Genomic DNA, 17,166 nt, shown 5'->3' with positions numbered 1-17,166 from the left:
ATATCTGCATACAGGCAATCCAATAAGAACGTTGAAATCTTTGAATATCATCTCTCTATATATTGCGCTGCTTTTTACTGGGAGTAAAACTATTGGATTGAAGGGTTAAAATGTATTGTTGTTATTTGGAGAAATCAATGAACTCGTGATTTTATATGTTTTAAAAGACGGTCATGCGCACAGAAAAAAGACAGTGCTGATTATTTTTCTGGAGACGGAGCACTGATGACCTATCCGAGCCAATTGATAAAGCCCACCCAGTGGATACTCTAGCAGAACGTGGAAGAACGTTCACCATTGTAACCAAGGCAACCACAGGAACAACATCAAGAAGCACAATCAATTCCCCATTTAAATCTTTCGTGTAAGTTATGCCATGTGAAAGCATGAAGTTAATCCCCTGATCTCTTTTGAACATGGACAAGGTATTTTTGATGGAGCGCTATGAGCAAAGATTTAATAAGCTACTCCTGCCGATGATTCAGCTTAAAGATACGTAACGCTACGTAAAGCTGAAAGCACCAAAGAGCATTTCCATTGAGAAAAAAAATCTTTCTTGATGTTAAACATAGAGAGCCTGCCTTTTAGAAGTTCTCCCTCTAAACACCTTGTGCAGCCTCCCGACAGACTAACAAAAAGCGCCTTTTCACCAACTCAATTTATAATACGCCCCTCAAAACTCACAACCGAATAACAATCCATCCGTATATTTGATTTCCAAGATCCGTTCAAGGCAACTTGGCTCTTCGCAAGCAAATAATTTCAGGGAAGAAACTCAGTTTAGTCAACTACTGGTGCATTCAGCACACCACTTGCTCTTGCTTGTCAGGGTGGCCGAGTGGTCTAAGGCACCAGACTCAAGGACGTGTGTCTTCCCAGCTGGCTTGGGTGTTCTGGTCTCCCAATGGAGGCGTGGGTTCAAATCCCACTCCTGACAGCTTCTGTTTTTACCTCTCTTGAATTGTTCCAGTGCTAGCTGACAGTGAATGACTGAAATATAAAAGCAGCAGAAGAAAGCAAGCAACTCAGTGCATTTTGTGAGTATTCTGCACTGTTAAAATGCACAGGTTTTCATACTTTTTGGAATTCGTAGCTCAAGAAGTGACTCCTGTTTCATTTTCTATTCACCAACTCGATTTGCATTCCGCCCCTCACACCTCACAACAGAATAACAAACGGCTTCATGTGCCACAGCATTCCCCTGTAGATTCGGTTTGCACTATGAATTACACGACCCCGAATGAAATATTTTAGTGTTGGCTCAAATGTGAGGAATTTCATGAACCCTCAAAAAGGAACGCTTGCAGAAAATGCCAGCAATTCAAAGCGTGTAGGCAGCATGAACAGACCAATTCTGCAATTTCTTTTATCGCGGGCGGTGCTTTCCGAGTCGATGGCTCTGCATTAGAAATGAGAAGTGCTGAACTCTAAACACGTTCTTGCCATTACTGCTACTCCTTCGTCCTCGAAAAAAGAAAAGACAGGCATGTTTTGAGTCTCAAAATGATCTTCTGGATCCACAAGAAACATGTAAATTTGATTGATTCCGCAGTATTTTGGATGTACTGTACTTATAACTTCCATCGAAGAGAGATTTCATCAGTTGCATGAAATTGAAACTTTCGACTTTTTGTCTGGTATTGAAAATATGTTTAAAAAAACCATAAACAATTTTCTAACAAACAACTCGTGAATTATTGCCAGGATCTATATTTAGCGTTCGGTAGTGATAACACTGCTGATATTGATTGAGCTGAAATCTATGATGTATTGACAGCCTTATCTGAAGCGAGAAGTCCTAGAAAACCATCTATGAAGTTTTAGGATTCATACCAAGAAATGCCTTTTGTTTCCCACCCCAACTGCTGCTTTTGCATTACACATTATGTGAACATTACCAGTTTTGGTAGCTTCTGGGCACGATTTTCCTAAACTGAAACTTATTACAAAATTCTTTAAGATGAACCATGTCCAAAAATTGTAAATCAGGACTAATTTTAATATCAAATGAAATTACTACAGAAGAAAAGGTTTAACTGAAATATGAATAAGACTATGCAAGCCTAAAAAGTAGAACAATTCAATTTATATAACTTATTTTTTTATTTTTTGAGAGATGGGCTCACACACCGGAAGACACTAACGTTTCTCTTTGTTAGAGTATGTGAATAACAGTTTAACCCAAAATGTTTGCAATTGTGATTCTGTTAAAATTCAATAAATCGTCTATCAATAGTAAGAAATTATTAAGAAAGTAAGAAATTGTTTTATTTCATAAACTATAAGACAATGAAGAGAGTTTACTTCACTTTTGTTCTTTTGACTTAAGCGTTCAGGATCCAAACCCATCTGCGGACGGTTGTGTTTCTTGAATCTCTTGAAATCATCAAAAGTCGTTGTTTTGTACTTCAGTTTTTTCTCGAGTTGTACCATGGATATTTTATGTGATCAATACTTTACATGCTTTTTTGCATTTTCCTTCACATACAGAAAAAGTTCAAGGTGTTCATGTCACTGTGCTGCACATTTACGCTGGACCACCTGTAACAGTCCAAAGTCCACCTGTAACAGGACACACAGTGAGGAATTCGTGCAGCTTTCAGCTCAATGCCATGTCCAGAGGGAGGACTCGCTCGCTGAATGATCTCTCAGGAAATCCTGGGTGAGATTCAAAAGGTAAACCTGGCTCTCTATGAACATGAGCAAAGAGTTCTCACTCAACAGAAGATTGTGATGTGAGTACAGTAATATAAAACACCTGAAGATGCCAGGGATTGAACCCCGGACCTGTGGAGCAGTAAGTGACTTGTAACACTGACATAAGAGATACTTACATAAAGTGCTTTTACTGACCATATTACAAATCACAGGAAGTAAGGTCTTAAAACATTGGGCAGTAGTGGGATTTAAACCCACGCCCCTGAGAGAGTGGAGCCTAAAATCCAGCATATTAGACAATTCAGCCACACTACCTCTGGCCCCTTCTCCTTTCCTCTCGTTGCTGAGTATAGGTGCCTTCATGCAATTGAGCCAGGTTTGAATCCCAGCCAATGCATCTCCAAATCTTTTCAAATGAATCTGTGATCTTGTAGCACATCCTCTGAAACCAGCAATCAAAATTGGAAAAGTCTTCTTCAACACTGAAAAGCTCAATTAGGATGAAGCAGTTGTACGCAGGACAGCAGTACCGTATGTGTTCTTGATTGATTCAGACTCGTTCTCAGTGGTTCTTGCTCACCAAATATCTTAAAAGCTGAGGAAGAACGCTACGAAAAATACTAATCAAAATACAAAATAATAATCATTATTAACCAGAAACAGCAGAAAAACTGATCACAATTGTGATTATGTCGCTTCTCTGCTTCAGCAAGGTCAATAAAGGACTCTCTGAAAGTAGTAAAGCACTAAAGCACTGCAAAACTGAATTCAAAATCATATTAGGAATTCTGAGTGGTGCCTGCTTACATGCAATCCAATACAGATGTTGTCTTTAAATAAGAATTCCCTATGTTTCCCTGCCTTTTCCCTGGAGTGAAACTATTGGATTGAAGGAATTCTTATGACAGGTTTACAAGGTGCTGTTGATATTTGGATAAATCTATGAACTCGTGATTTTTATATACTTTAAATAACGGCCATACGCACAGAATAAAATTACTGATGATTTTTCCTGAGACGAAGCACAGCTTATCTTTCCAAGACAGCTGATAAAGGCAAGCCAGTGGATACTCTAGCAGAACATGGAAAAACATTCACCTTTGTAACCAATCAGGTATGCTTTGTGATTGCTTGAAGTGAAACCCACAATCTCTTTTGAACTTAGACAAGTTATTTCTGATGGAGCGCTATGCGGAAAGTCTTAATCAGCTCTACCCCTGAAGATGACTCGACTTGAAAATGCAGAACATTAACGTTTCACAGATAAAAGGAGCACAACCGACATTAAAATTGAGGGCGCACTGTGATTTGCACTGACTCAAAAGTGATCTTGGTAGACAAACTTCCCTGCTGAAGGTGGAACAAGAATTTGTGTTGAGAAGAAGAAACACTTTTTTCTCCCTGCTTTGATGTTAAGCTGATAAAGTAGCTTTTAACACATTGCTCCACTTGGTAGTTGTAACACAAAAACTCTTAGCAGCAGTGGGATATAAACACACACCTCCAACGAGACTGGAGCCTTAATCCAGCACCTTAGACCACTAACCACTGTGTCCTGTCTCTTTGTCTCATTACTTGCCCGGAGGAAGCCGGGTGGCTTTTGCTCTTGTCCGACAGTGGCGTTATGACCGTGGAACCGACTGCACCTGCTTTTTCTGAGATGCTTCCCCTCTCATGGTGAGATCTCGAATTCTTAAACACCTCTGGATAAAGTTCTTCTGTGGAGCAGGCTACAGACCTCTGCGTACAGCACCCTTGATGTCGTTTTATTTCTATAGCAGCACCCATCCGGAATTTTTTTTTGTTTTACTTTTTATTTGAACAACAAAATAGATTCAATATAAACAAGAGCACATATAACGTATTAATAGACTCGTGAGGGGCACATAAATTATACAATTAGACTTTATGGAAAAAAAGATTAAACAAAGTAAATAAAAACAAGGTCCACACAGCTTTCATGTTCCTACATTTCGAAAGAGTCTGTAAATATCCATTTACGTCTATTTAGAACTATTCAAACGTAGAACTCTTTGCTGATTTAGGTGGTACATTTCCTCAATTACAGGACAGCACACACAGTTCTTAATGCAGAAATGGAAGCCTGTCTAAATTTTCCTTTCTGTTAAAGACATTTTGGGAAGCACTTTTTTGGGACACTGATTTTTCTCCTTTGGGGAGCTAATGAAGACTATAGGGTCTGGCACAGTGGTAGTGTAGCTGATTCTAGCTCAGAAAGTTGTGAGTTCAAATTAGGTTGGGGTCAGCTAAGAGTTCTTTACCATCTGCTGGTGCTGAACCCAGACTTCTCACCATGTAGTTGAGTTCTTCTCAGCATCTCCAAAACATCATTTCCAACTTTAGAGACAGCTACAGATGCAGCCATTCAAAATGGGTGAGGTATTTTGCGGCATACCGTGACACGCCCACCGGGGTATCACGCAGTTCACGTGTGTCACGTGACTAACTATCCGGTGTCGCCTTGTAAAACCGCCAGGGGGGGCTTAACCTCTCATGTACAGCATTTGAGCCTTTAATTTTGAACTGTGTATTACAGCATGTTAATCATCAGTCATTAAAATGTTGGTATATTTTATGAAAGCAAGATTGCTCAGTTGGACAAAAGTACACAACCTACCTTTATCAGAAATATTTATGCATCAAAGCCTTTACTGAAGATATTACTAATAGTATTAATAATGGATGACTTTGGACAAGCTGTATACTCAAAGTATAATTTCTTTAGCACATTTGCCATACTTTGTCAGGCATTTTGTTTTACTTCAACGGGCATAAAAACTTCCTTGCTTTTAACAGGGCGTTTCATAATTTCTAACTACGAAAATGATTTAAAATGCGACACCTATCATTCAACTAGAGCTTAAAATATCACAAGGATCCTCAAGAGCACAGCAAAGAGTGTATTAAAAGACACTTGTATTTATCAACGCTTTCCTTTCCGTATACCAGATTTTATGGAACCACTTCAGAGGGGTGTTCCAGGAATCGGCACTTTAAAGAAAAAAATACACACCAGTATTCCATTTCTCCCTAAACATTGTAAGCTTCGAAGTCTTTAACTAACGTGATACCGGAGTCAACAAGCATACTTTTAGAATTTGATTAAAAGGGAATATAATATGGAATCGCGTATCTCATGAATTTAATAATGGTATGATTATATCCGTGTACTGCGGCAGGGCTGTTTCGCCTGCCTGTTCATGCAAGCTGTCTTGTAGCCTACTGGTCTAGGTGCGTGACTACCAACTGGCAGGTTGTGTGTTCCAATCCAGCTGGTGCTGGACTTTTCATTTTTATTTATTTATTTATTTTTTAATCGCGTAACATAAACATATTACCGTATGCAAACTGTACTGTATACAGTATGTATATGTATATTTAATGTCTTAACTGTGCCCGTTTAAGTATTGAATATTCATATCTAATTTTACCACTGAAGGGAAATCTTAGTAGCTGAGCATAAAAAATAGGAGCATACTGTAACGCGTGTGAAGGCCATAAATGATATTAATTTTGGAACATAAACATACAGTATATGGCTGGTCTCGGTACTTTAAAGAAAAAAATACACACCAGTATTCCATTTCTCCCTAAACATTGTAAGCTTCGAAGTCTTTAACTAACGTGATACCGGAGTCAACAAGCATACTTTTAGAATTACTTTTGAGCAACTAATAAGAAGCGAGAAACGGTATGCGTTTTAGTTTCGTTTTGTGCTGGGACCCGTGGATTGATTAGAGATATCAAGTACATACAAGTCATTTTTTAAATGTTGTAGTTCGTCTTGAAAAAATGTTACGAGTACATCATCTATCAACAATTACACAGGTTCTGTTTCCATATTGCGGATTTTGGTTACGTAATATTATTTTCTAGATTTCACGTTGTGAATATGATGGGATGTCTGATGGGATGTTTCTAAAAATCCATCCTCTGTAAAACGTCTTCTCTAGTTGTCCTGCATATGTATTCGCTAATGAAGCTGTGTGTTCTGAGCCTGGATCTCTACATTTCTGTATGAACCAGCTTAGAGGGCTAAAGACAGCTTGTGTTTAAATTGAGTGTAAGGCAATTTATGCTTCTAAAGTCATGGTCAGCATTTATTTTTGTACTGTGCTGTAAACTTGTTCTGTGCCAAGTCACATTATTTTATAGCGTTTTTATAGCGTTATCAAATCTGGTGGCGCTGTGTGTACTGTAGTTACCTGTAGTTTCCTGACTCCCATGTCACATGGTCTGTGATTGAAACCTGTAAAACCGGTTTAATTCGTCACAGCCAGCACTATTCAGGTGTGAGGGTCTTCTGCTCAGAATGAAACGCTAAAATGTTTGTGTATATTCTAATGGTAGTGGGGGCAGGGTGTGTGGGAACAGGTTTGGTTGAAATTGCATTGGAGATCTATGTTCTTCACACCTGAAACATTTTCTCTGAAAGCATTTTCTTCGCAGTTTAACCGATCTTGTTACAGCATGTTACAGTTTACTATTATTAACCATATTAATTTTAAGTGCTGAATGTAAAATCTTGTAAAAATATATTTTCATTGTTCAAATATACATTAAGTCTGACTATCATATAATAAGTTAAATACAAAACTAAAGAAAAAATAGGGTTAAATATAATTCAAAATATTTTGCTAACAATGTTAACTGTTTATGAATAATAAAATGTATTAACTAAGGAGTAGGATGGCAAAGCTGTTAGTATGTTTTTTGTTTTGTTTCTTTTTCATAAATACAACAGTAGTACCTGATGTCTCAGTGGCTTTCAAAATTAAATTATGCATGCAAACCTGTGAACTAGAAAGATAACTAAGATATCCATCCATTATATTCCATAATATCCATGAAATATATGGCGCTGAAATATGTGTGACGCAGTGGTGGCCTGACACGGAGAGGTGCCCTGGCAGCTGTATGATGCAGTGGCGGCCTGGCACGGTGAGGTGCGCTTGCAGCTATGACACGCAGTGGTGGCCTGGCACGGTGAGGTGCGCTTGCAGCTATGTGACGCAGTGGTGGCCTGGCATGGTGAGGTGCGCTGGCAGCTGTGTGATGCAGTGGTGGTCGGGTATGTAGAGGTGCACTGGCAGCTGTGTGTTGTGACGCAGTGGTGGCCTGGTACGGTGAGGTGCGCTGGCAGCTGTGTGGTGTGACGCTGTGGTGGCCTGGCACGGTGAGGTGCGCTGGCAGCTGTGTGATGCAGTGGTGGCCGGGCACGGTGAGTTGCGCTGGCAGCTGTGTGGTTTGATGCAGCTGGTGGCATGGCACGGTGAGGTGCGCTGGCATCTGTGTGATGCAGTGGTGGCCTGGCACGGTGAGGTGCACTGGCAGCTGTGTGATGCAGTGGTGGTCGGGTATGTAGAGGTGCACTGGCAGCTGTGTGGTGTGAGGCTGTGGTGGCCTGGCACGGTGAGGTGCGCTGGTAGCAGTGTGGTGTGACGCAGTGGTGGAAATGTTCACCATGTTTCACCATGCTGAAAATGTTTGTACCAGACTTTTTTGAGGCCTGTTTAATTGTGTCTGAAGTCTGATGTTGTAAATTTTGTTGTTAAAAAGATCCATGAAAATGTCACTACTAAAGTTAGCTGGTACTGTTGGTATTGTAAGTGGCAAGTAGAGCTCATATTTTAGATTTTGTGTAGTTGCTAGCGTTGAACTGTGTGTTGGATGCACATGAATATATTCATTATATGCCAGCGCACCTCACCATGCCAGGCCACCAGTGCGTCACAACACACAGCTGCCAGTGCACCTCTACATACTCGACCACCACTGCATCACACAGCTGCCAGCGCACCTCACCGTGCCAGGCCACCACTGCGTCACACCACACAGCTGCCAGCGCACTTCACCGTGCCAGGCCACCACTGCGTCACACCACACAGCTGCCAGCGCACCTCACCGTGCCAGGCCACCACTGCATCACACAGCTGCCAGCGCACCTCACCGTGCCAGGCCACCACTGCGTCACAACACACAGCTGCCAGTGCACCTCTACATACCCGACCACCACTGCATCACACAGCTGCCAGCGCACCTCACCGTGCCAGGCCACCACTGCGTCACATAGCTGCAAGCGCACCTCACCGTGCCAGGCCACCACTGCATCATACAGCTGCCAGGGCACCTCACCGTGTCAGGCCACCACTGCGTAACACCACATAGCTGCCAGCGCACCTCACCATGCCAGGCCATCACTGAGTCAGAGATTAAATAAAACCTCACTCGCACCAAACAAATTTATATTTCTAAATATCACAACATGATCGAATTTAAGTCATTTTAATAACAATGAATAGTCACCTAGGCGTTACAATATAAACATTTATATTGATTTAAATAACGTTTTGATTTAAATCGCAAATGCGGGTTTAAATATATGTGTTTTTTGATTCACAATCAGACAAATGCAACATAAATTGATATCTTTGTCTTCTAAGTATCTTAATAAACTTTCAGCATAGCTTTCTCCCCGTTTAGATTTATTTTGGGATCAAACGTGGAAAGATTAGATTGTAATCGTTTTTATTTTTTAAATACATTTTAGAAAAGTGTAATCTATACTAAAAAGCTGTACACCACCTGCTATAAAGATACATATTGTAATACTTTCGGGTTCGGATAGGACAGACACAAGAACTCAGACTTGCAGAGTTAAAGCAAGTTAAAGCCTTGATTTTATATATCACCTTTAAAAGTGGCATCTCAAAGCAAAGTAAATACCCAACACTGATTGTACCCATCTGTCATGCTAATAAAGCAGCTTGAATTGAATTGAGAGGGGGGGGGGGTATATTTGCTTTGTGTATAAAGTACATTGTGAATGTTTTCACAGCCTTCACTTTGTCGTTTTTATGCCATTTTTTGACCACGCACGAATATTCCTAAGTCCGTATCTTCGCAAGGGAATCAGTGTGAATTTTAATACTAATTAAATGACCGCGGGCACTTTCCACCCCCTCTACATTCTCAGAGTAGAACAGACTAACCTTCTAATGAAAGACAGTCCACCCCCCACGGACAGGAAAAGTGCCCACAGGCACTTAAACTTAATATAGTCAGTAACAGTAAACAGTAACATGGTCAGAAGGAGCACGTACAAACGTTTCCGAAATAACCACATGTAAGACTCTGATGCTTAAAATGTTTAGGGAGAAAGTGGAATACTGGTGTGTATTTTTTCTTTAAACTACCAATACCAGCCATATACAGTCTGTAATGTAGGGATTTCTATATGTCTTTATTTAGTGGTTACATTAGTGACAAAGGCTAAGCTTTTAGCTTCAGTAACGTGTACATATCTCCCCTTTTTATAAAACGACTTGGTTGAAAACTGTTCCAGAGCCACTGTTGTTTCATCAGTGAAAAGTACATCATGAAATGCCTCTCCCTGTTCAATCCACTGGAAAAAAGAAAAGGAGCATAAAGCTTCTGATGGTCATAAACGATATTCATTTAGGAGCAGCATCAGAGGTATGTTTTTAACTGCACTGCATTGGAGAGAATACCATAGTGTGTTTTTTTTTTACTCCCTGGCGGAAACTGGCTTTCAGAAGAATCAGTATGGCTCAGAGATTAAATAAAACTTCACAGACATTAACGAAGAGCATAACGCGTGTACTGTATACACTGCAAGTACAACCCCCCTCTCTGCAGGAGTGCTGGCTGTGACGAATTGAACCGGTTTCATGGGTATTTTCAAAGTAGGAGGCGAGATTTCCAGCGAAAGACACCTCCCCCCCCTCAGAAACCCAGTAAGTACAGTACTTACTAGTTAAAGGCTAGGCTCCCGACTACGGCGAAAGGAACCCTTCTTTCATTAGAAGACAATGAACATATTTTAGCCCTGAATTAATTAATAGCAAACAAGGTTTACATAAAATACATTTTTCCAAGAAAGTTTAGCCTTTGTCACTAATGAAACCACTAAATAAAGACATAAATATAAAAATCTTAAGATTTTTAAAATACATGACTTTGCTAAAATTTATTTGAAAATAAAAACAATTACAACCGCCAGGGGAGAGAGAGAACAGGGGAGGGATGTTGGTTTTGCATAAGGGGCGGGGCTATGGAAATTAGGTCTGTTTGGGAATGTGTAGTTACATGTTCTGGCTGTTTGTGAATTATCGTTGTTGATTATGGAGTGTTGAGGTATTGATTTTGTGTAATGCTTTATGTTGAAAATTGAGGTGGATTTTGTTTATGATAAACAGGATAAACTGGGATGGGAGGAAGGTTTGGTTTTGCATAAGGGGCGGGATTATGATAATTGGAGGACTTTGCGAGAGTAAAATGGTTTGATTATTTGATTTTGTATTGTGGTTGTTATCTATGTTTTTGGTTGGTATTATGTTTATATGGTTGTTTTTGTTGGTTGGTTGTTATTATGGTTATTAATAATACGATCTATAGTTGAAATCTGAGCCTAAATAAAAAGAAAAAGCAAGTGATTAGGTTTATGAGCAATCTAATTACTTATTCGTTTAAAACGCTATATAAAATAAAGTTTATTATTAATTTGCTGGACAGAGCGGTGAACATTATTATGCATAAGACAAAGATAACGATCCTGATCAGTTTAGAAATCTGTGTACGCTGTAAGGTTTTTACTTCTTAAACTTTTAAAATACACGTTGAATAGAAAGAAATCCTCTTCCTGGTACAGTATGTATAGCAAACCAGCACGTCTTTTTTCTCCAATCAGGGGGGTGTCAGATGGTGTCAGCCAATCACCATTCTGAAGCCCTACCATAATCTCTGGTATGGGGAGACCCCAGAATTCTGTCCCATAGTTTAGACAGATGATAGATACTTTTATTGATCCCGTGAGTGAAATAAAGTAAATCATTTTCATTTTAGGAAATTATTAAACGCTCGGTTAAAAGCAAAGGAGATTGTCTGTTATAGTGGACATAAAAACAAGAGTTCGCTGGCATTATATCCTGGAAGACACAGACCGGCGCCAGACCGGTAAATGCTTGATGAACTAGGGATTGGACAGTTTCCAAGTACTTGTACAATCGATGGAAATGTTCAAATAAATGTGCAAAAGAAATCAACAAAATAATCATTTATTTCTTTATCATATTGGGTAGCTAATGTCCTCTCTTTGCTAGTTAGTGGCTGTGTTTCTGCGTTGGGTAGCAACGGGTGACTGTTCTCAGGCGGAAGATGTAAACAGCTTAATGTTCGTGTTAAATATTTTTTTTTAAATTCAATTAAACGGGCACAGTTAAGACATTAAATATACATATACATACTGTATACAGTACAGTTTGCATACGGTAATATGTTTATGTTACGCGATTAAAAAATAAATAAATAAAAATGAAAAGTCCAGCACCAGCTGGATTCAAACACACAAACTGCCAGTTGGGGGTCACACACCTAGACCAGTAGGCTACAAGACAGCTCACATGAACAGGCAGGCGAAACAGCCCTACACAGCCCTGCCGCAGTACACGGATATAATCATAACATTATTAAATTCTTGAGATACGCGATCCCATATTATATTCCCTTTTAATCAAATTCTAAAAGTATGCTTGTTGACTCCGGTATCACGATAGTTAAAGGCTTCGAAGCTTACAATGTTTAGGGAGAAATGGAATACTGGTGTGTATTTTTTTCTTTAAAGTACCAAGACCAGCTATATACTGTATGTTTATGTTCCAAAATTAATATCGTTTATGGCCTTCACACGCATTACAGTATGCTCCTATTCTTTTTATGCTCAGCTACTAAGATTTCCCTTCAGTGGTAAAATTCAATATCTACAATGGGCACAGTAAAGACGTTTACAGTAAGTCTTTCTACGACAGACCAACGGACCACGAGTGCCCCTGTCGGTCAACAATCACGTACCGCGGTATTTTGCGTCATCGCGCGTCACGATGCACGACGCCGTAGCCAATTACCTCCGGTACGTGTCTGTACCTCGCACTTTGAATGGCTGCATCTGTACATCAGACAATGAAAGTTTGAGACCACTTTATTATTACAGGTTCTAGCAAACCTGAAAGCTAAGGCGTTTCAGGTCACTTTTTTAATTAAAAAATTAAGCTTTTTTAATTGTGTATGAAATTCACTCCCATGGGCTCTGAAAGGGGAAATATACTGTTGGGATCCTTGCAAGTGGGGTGTCTCTTCTTGTGGTGAAGCACAGTCATACCTGACTTGTCCGGAATGACCCAAGACAGACTTTATCCAGAAGCAACGGCACCACTCCAAGTAGAATGAGAGAGAAACACAACACAGGGAGTCAAGAGGCTCCCACAATTCACCTTTCCTCACATTACTGATTTCTTCACTAACATTTTGACCGTTTTACAATCACAATGACCGTTTCACATTAAATAAGTTTTTAAACCATCAATATTTAAGAAAAAAAATAGTACTTTTTTTTCCAATTATTGAAAAAAAAAACATTAAATGCCTTGATTGCATAAAGTTTCACAGACAGAAGCAGCACGCCAGCACAACCAACATTAAAATGGAGGGCACACTACGATTTGCATTGACTCAAAAGTGATCTCGGCAGACGTTATTCCCTGCATAACGCAAAAGGTGGCAAACCGCATTTGGTTTGAGTGGACGCAAGAAAGTTTTTCTTTTCTGCCTTGATGTCAAGCTGACAAAGTATCTTTAAACACTTTGCTTAGTTTCTCGAGAGACTGCCAAAAAGCAGCTCCCTCCCTTTTGAAGTCAGTTGGAAGGGGTCTCAACAGAAGCACCTAACAAGGTGAGATTCAAACCCAAGCCCCTGAAGGGGCTGGAGCCTTAATCCATCATTTTTCACTGTTTAGCCACAGTTACCACTGTACTGTGTCTCTTTGTCACATTACTTGCTTAGAGAAAGCCAGGTGGCTTTCGCTCTTCTGGTCCGACTTAGTAGCATTACGACTGTGTAACGAACTGCACCTGCTTTTTTAGATGCTGCCATTCTCGTAGTGAGATCTCGACTTCTTTAACACCTCTGGATATAGTTCTTCTATGAAACAGGCTTCACACCTCTGCGTACAGCGCCCTTGATGTCATTTTATTTTTACAGCAGCTGCATCCGGAAAGTTGTGTCTTTTACGTTTTATTTGAACAACAAAACTACATACAATACAAACAAGAGCACATATAACGTATCAAGAAAATCGTCAGTGGCACATGCTATAATACAATTACACTTTATGAAAAACGATTACACAAGGTAAATAAAGATAAGATCCGCACAGCTTGTTCTTACATTTCGAATGAGTCCGTAAATACCCCTTTACGTCTATTTTGAACTGTTCAAACGGACTCTTCCCAGACCATTTCACTTTATACCACTTTCCTAAACGAGGATGCATCTCCTGTTTTAGAACTATTTTGAGTGGTATGGCTTATACAACACACCACAGTATTCTAATGGTGGACTGCAGATCTGTGCTATAGTTCAGTCGAATTCGAAGGATCCAGCAATCGTCCTGGATTGGACTGGGATTCTGAAATGTCTCTTGCAAAAGTATTCGGGTTTGCTTGAACCTTTGATAAAAAAAGTGATCTGATCTGAAACTACCCAGCTTACAGTCTCTGAGGTAGTTGTCACTAAAGTCGGACGTGATGTGGCACACATGTGCCATGTGCCTTTACTTTTGTAAAAAACTGGTATCGGGAAAAGTTTCTTAATATTTCTTTTGATTAGCATGCAAGAAAATGTGATCATTACCTATGGAATTTCCCGCCAGCGTGGAGTTTGAATTCACAACCTTGAGACTCAGTGTTCAAAAGTCACAGAAGAGGTCAGGCTGGTCTTCAGTTTGCCAACCATAAGCTCCGGCAGTGCTCCTCTCTAAAGCAGATTGTTCGGATCGGTTATGTGGGACGGCACTTCGATACTAAGATCGTTTGCAGCACACGCATGGTTTCCCCCTTCACACAAAAAACATAGACGAAGGAAGCTCTCTTGTCTTGGGCTGCTGACTCCCGGATTTAAAGCGCTCTGGGTGCCAGCTAAGTCTCTAACAAGCACACTATAAAGACAGGAATGACACTTTGCTCACCTCACGCATGGAATGGCGAGGCTACTTGTTCCAATATTATCTAGTCTCACCTCATATGGTGCCGATTCCTGGTTTTCATTTAAGAAAGAGCACTGCAAACACCGTAAACAGTGCAAAACGTGTGATGAAAGAAGTCTTTTCCCCCCTTTGTCTAAAGCAGAACACAGCGGAGTCATGCCGATGGTTGTGAGATCAAGATTTCAGTGGAGCACTGTCGTCTACGTCTTTAGCTACATGAGTTGGACATCCTCTTGTACACGGAAAGCAGATTGAGATCCTCTGACATGAAAAGTGCCAGATAAAAGCCATTTCTCATCCTTTCTCTTAGTGGTGGAGCTATCGCATGTAAATGAGGCAACTTGCAAGGCGAGCAGGCTTGGTGCACACCGAAAGCAGATGTCTCAGAGCAGTTGAGACGTGTCCAAGTGGCTGTCAAAGGACAGCACTTTGCCGGCGCCTTGGCTTAGTTGGCTAAAGCGCCTGTCTAGTAAACAGAAGATCCTGGGTCCGATTCCCAGCGGTGCCTTTCTTCCTGTCTTACTGTACAGAATTTATCCTTACGAGCAAATCCCATGCCTTTTAATTCAGGTGAATGCAAATGTTCGTTTCCTTTCTGAAACAACTTGTTTTGAAAGAAATCTATACAGCTTGCGAAAGATGAAACACAAATCTTGCTTATCAGTGAAGAAGAGGTACTCCCAGCAGGCCAGCTAATACCAGCAAAGGTTTTTTTTCACCCTAACCCAGAGAATGGAGAAAAGTGAGGCGCCTGTGGCTCTGCAGTGTAATCAGTTCGCGAGTTCGGCGGTTAGCGGAAAGAGTGGTAAATGGAGCTCGCCCCAGCCCGTCCTTATTGTTTTAAAGAGGGTAAAAAATTACCTTTGCCGCCATTACTACCAGCTTTAAAAGACTGCCATGGGCACAGAAAAAAACACACTACAGATGACTTTTCTGGAACCGAAGCAGAGATTCCTTTACGAACCAACTGATAAAGCTCAGCCAGTGAATACTGTTAACAGAATGTGAAAGCACGATCAACTTTGTAACTGCAACCACAGGAAAAACAGCAAGAAGCAGACTCCATTCCCCATTTAAATCTGTCGTGCGAGGCATGCTTTTTGAACGCATGAAGTAAATCCCACAATCGCTTTTGAACTTGGACAAAGTACTTCCAAAGGAGCGCTATGCGCAAAGATTTAACAAGCTCAACCCCCGCCAACGATTCGGTGTGAAGAAGCAGAACATTCTAGTTTCACAGACAGAAGCAGCACGCCAGCACAAACAACATTAAAATGGAGGGCACACTACGATTTGCATTGACACAAAGGTGATCTGGGCAGACGTCGTTCCCTGCATAACGCAAAAAGTGGCAAAGCGCTTTTGGGTTGAGAGGACGCAAGAAGGTTTTTGTTTTGTGCCTTGATGTCAAGCTGAGAAAGTATCTTTAAACACTTTGCTTAGTTTCTCGAGAGACTGCCAAAAAGCAGCTCCCTCCCTTTCTTCTGAAGTCAGCTGGAAAGGGTCTCAACAGAAGCACCTGGCAGCGGTGGGATTCGATCCCACGCCCCCGCAGAAACTGGAGCCTTAATCCAGCGCCTTAGACCGCTCGGCCACGCTACCCGCTGTGCGTTGTCTCTTTGTCTCATTACTTGCCCGGAGGAAGCCGGGTGGGTTTTGCTCGTCGCCCGACTTAGTGGTGTTATGACCGTGGAACCGACTGCACCTGCTTTTTCTGAGATGCTTCCCCTCTCATGGCGAGATCTCGACTTCTTTAACACCTCTGGATAAAGATCTTCTGTGGAGCAGGTTTCAGACCTCTGCGTACAGCACCCTTGATGTCATTTTATTTTTACAGCAGCCGCATCCGGAAAGTTGTGTCTTTTACGTTTTATTTGAACAACAAAACTACATACAATACAAACAAGAGCACATATAACGTATCAAGAAAATCGTCAGGGGCACATGCTATAATACAATTACACTTTATGAAAAACGATTACACAAGGTAAATAAAGATAAGGTCCGCACAGCTTGTTCTTACATTTCGAAAGAGTCCGTAAATACCCCTTTACGTCTATTTTGAACTGTTCAAACGTAGGACTCTTCCCAGACCATTTCACTTTATACCACATTCCTGAACGAGGATGCATCTCCTGTTTTAGAACTATTTTCGGCGGTATGGCTTATACAACACACCCACAGTATTCTAATGGTGGACTGCAGATCTGTGCTATAGTTCAGTCGAATTCGAAGGATCCAGCAATCGTCCTGGATTGGACTGGTATTCTGAAATGTCTCTTGCAAAAGTATTCGGGTTTGCTTGAACCTTTGATAAAAAAAGGGATCTGATCTGAAACTACCCAGCTTACAATCTCTGAGGTAGTTGTCACTAAACTTGGATGTGATGTGGCACACATGTGCCATGTGCCTTTACTTTTGTAAAAAA

At 40.7% G+C, this 17,166-nt stretch overlaps 2 non-coding genes across 2 annotated transcripts; one reads left to right on the top strand and one right to left on the bottom strand.

The window, feature by feature from the left end:
• The first annotated feature begins 824 nt into the window (after nt 1-824).
• Nucleotides 825-937, top strand: trnal-caa (transfer RNA leucine (anticodon CAA)). Its single transcript has 2 exons — nt 825-862; nt 892-937. It is a non-coding gene; the product is annotated as a tRNA-Leu (tRNA).
• Nucleotides 938-16,258: 15,321 nt separating this feature from the next.
• On the bottom strand, nt 16,259-16,340 carry trnal-aag (transfer RNA leucine (anticodon AAG)). Its single transcript has one exon. It is a non-coding gene; the product is annotated as a tRNA-Leu (tRNA).
• Nucleotides 16,341-17,166: the final 826 nt, after the last annotated feature.

The sequence above is a fragment of the Lepisosteus platostomus genome, chromosome 5, assembly GCF_059453375.1.
Source record: "Lepisosteus platostomus isolate fLepPlt1 chromosome 5, fLepPlt1.hap1, whole genome shotgun sequence".
NCBI lineage: Eukaryota > Metazoa > Chordata > Actinopteri > Semionotiformes > Lepisosteidae > Lepisosteus > Lepisosteus platostomus.
Note: the sequence above shows the minus strand (reverse complement) of the source record. Positions and strands in the feature narration are given on the sequence as shown.